Genomic DNA, 2,948 nt, shown 5'->3' with positions numbered 1-2,948 from the left:
TTCGTTGTAGTCATTTCAGGAGCTTGGTTGTTGTTCCTGAGTAGAGGGCGTTCCCGTAGTCGAGTCTGCAGGTGATGAGGGCCTGGGTGCTGGTCTTCCTCATGTCGGGTGGGATCCACTTGAAAATCCTGGGGAGCATGCAGAGGGTGTTGAAGCAGGTCACGGAGACGGCATTGACTTGCCTGGTCATAGAGAAGGTGGAGTCGTGGATGCCCCCCAGGATGCGTGCGTGGTCTGTGGGTTCTGGGGCTGTGCCTAGCGATGTTGGCCACCAAGAGTCATCCCAGGCTGATGGGGTGGGTCCGAGAATGAGGACCTCCGTCTTGTCTGAGTTCAGCTTCAGTCTGCTGTCCTTCATCCAGTCGGCAACAGCCTTCATTCGTCTGGGTGGGTTGGCTTTGGCGGTGAGGGGGTCTTCTGTGAGGGATATGATCAGCTGGGTGTCGTCGGCGTAGGAGATGATTTTGAGGTTATGTTGCCGTGCGACGTGGGCGAGCGGTGCCATGTAGATATTAAACAGCGTCGGGCTGAGGGAGGAACCCTGTGGGACGCCGCAGATGATCTCGATGGATTTCGAGCGGAAGGGTGGGAGGCGGACTCTCTGATTTCTGTCGGAGAGGAAGGATGTGGTCCAGGCCAGGGCCTTCTCTTGAATCCCGGCGTCATAGAAGCGTGCTGATAGGGTGAGGTGGCAGACTGTGTTGAAGGCTGCTGATAGGTCCAGGAGGATGAGGGTGGTCATTTCTCCTTTGTCCATCAGGATCCTGATGTCGTCAGTGGCGGCGATGAGGGCGGTCTCGGTGCTGTGGTTGCTGGGAAACCCGGATTGAGAGGGGTCCAGGATGTTGTTGTCTAGGATGATGTTGTCTTCGAGGTAGCGGGTTAGCTGTTTGTTGACAATCTTCTCTGTTACATTTGCCGGGATTGGGAGCAGGGAGATGGGCCAGAAGTTCTTGAGGTCCGCCTTGGGCTTCTTCAGAAGGGCATTGATCTCGGCGTGCTTCCAGCTTTCCGGGAAAGTTGCTGTCTCGAAGGAACTGTTGATTGTTTTTCAGATGTGGGGCTCGATGGTAGTGCTGGCTTTGTTGAAGACGTGGTGAGGGCAGGGGTCAGATGGGGATCCGAAGTGGATGGAGTTCATGGTTTTAATGGTGTCTTCGTCGCTGATGGTGGACCAGGCGGACAGTTGGCTGGTATGGGTGGTGGTCGCAGGGGTGGTGGAGGGTGCCGGGGTGTCGGAGTTGAAGCTGTTGTGGATGTTGGTGATCTTGTGGTGGAAGAAGGTGGCCAGGGAGTCGCAAAGGTCTTGTGATGGTGGGATGTTGTTGGTGTTGTAGCTGGGATTGGAGAGTTCTTTCACGATGTTGAAGAGCTCTTTGGTGTTGTGTGTGTTGTTGTCTAAGCGGTGCTTGAAAGCGGTCCTCTTGGTGAGTTGGTGGTGTCTGCGGGTGGTGCTCTTGTGGGCTGTGTGGTGATCGGGTGTTCCGTCGTGGAGCCATTTCTTCTCCAGCTTCAGACAGGTGTGCTTGGAGGTCCGGAGGTCTTCGGTGAACCAGGCGGCTTTCTTGTTAGTGTGGTTGGTTGTGGAGGTCTTAAGAGGGGCGAGGGTGTTGGCGCAGTCATTGATCCACTGTTTAAGGTAGGTCACAGCGGTGTCTGGGTCGGTCAGGTCAGCGGGTGGTCTCACGGCGAGGGTGGTAGTCAGTTGGTCCTTGGTGACCTTGCCCCAGCAGCAGTGTGGTAGTTGTTGGGTGAGGTGGTGTGTGGTGGGTTTCCTGAAGGTGAAGTGGATGCATCTGTGGTCCGTCCAGTGGGGTTCGGTGGTGTGGTTGAAGGAGACGTTGTGGCTTGTGGAGAAAATGGGGTCCAGCGTGTGTCCAGCTGCCTGGGTGGGTGTTGTCATGATCTGTTTGAGTCCGAGGTTGGCGAGGTTGTCGATCAGGGCGGTGGAATTGGCATTGTTGTTGTTCTCGAGGTGGAAGTTCAGGTCCCCGAGGAGGATGTAATTTGTGGAGGCGAGGGCCTGGGTGCTGACGAGGTTGGCAATGGTGTCGCTGAACTCTGGTCGTGGTCCGGGAGGTCTGTAGCTGAGTGTTCCTCTGCGGGTAGTTTTGGGGTGGGTGTGGATCTGGAAGTGCATGTGCTCCGTGGTGGTGAGGGTGTCGTCGGTGTTGGTCGAGATTCTGATGGAGTCTTTGTGGATGATGGCGATTCCCCTATCTACATCCTATCTACCCTGCACTAGGTTTACTTTTTACCTGTTCGTGCTGAAACATGTTGACAAATTCTTATGAATGGACGGTTATCTGTTGAACCCGGCCTTTCTGCACTGTTTCTAATGTTTGTTCGGATCAGACACCAATAAAGTTATAGTCTGATTCCACTTCAATTTTATATTCACATCACATTTTTTTGCACTGCACCTTATTTCCCATACACTCTTTTACATGTTACTTGCTCGCATCTGTACTAATTAAAACTTTGAAAACATCCTTGGGCTCCTCCATCACTAGGGCGGAGTGTTAGCCCTTTTTAAGGAGACCCAGATGATGAAGCATGTCACCAGTATCGGTGAGTGATGGGAATCCATACAAATTTTTGTATTTTTTTGATCAGTCTTGGTATTTTTCAGTTATTCGTAGTTCTTCGGCATAGAGATCGCAGGGTATTTTTTGTGTGTTTGGACTAGTTTATAATGTGGCTGTATATCCTACTGAGTCGGTAAACTTTGGCCTCTGACCCTACTTCAATTTTGATGTGTTTCTAAATATACTTCAAGCCAATCCTCTACGGTTCAAGATTGACCTACCCACAAATTCCTCCTATCAAAATATATGCCTCCTACTTTCGGATAACCGACAGCTGTCAAAGCAAACTATTGCTTCGTAAATAGGGCACTTTAATAAAAGTGTGCATGAATCTGCCTAACCTATAAAAATGGCCACTGT

Source organism: Lissotriton vulgaris, chromosome 8, assembly GCF_964263255.1.
Source record: "Lissotriton vulgaris chromosome 8, aLisVul1.2, whole genome shotgun sequence".
NCBI lineage: Eukaryota > Metazoa > Chordata > Amphibia > Caudata > Salamandridae > Lissotriton > Lissotriton vulgaris.
Note: the sequence above shows the minus strand (reverse complement) of the source record.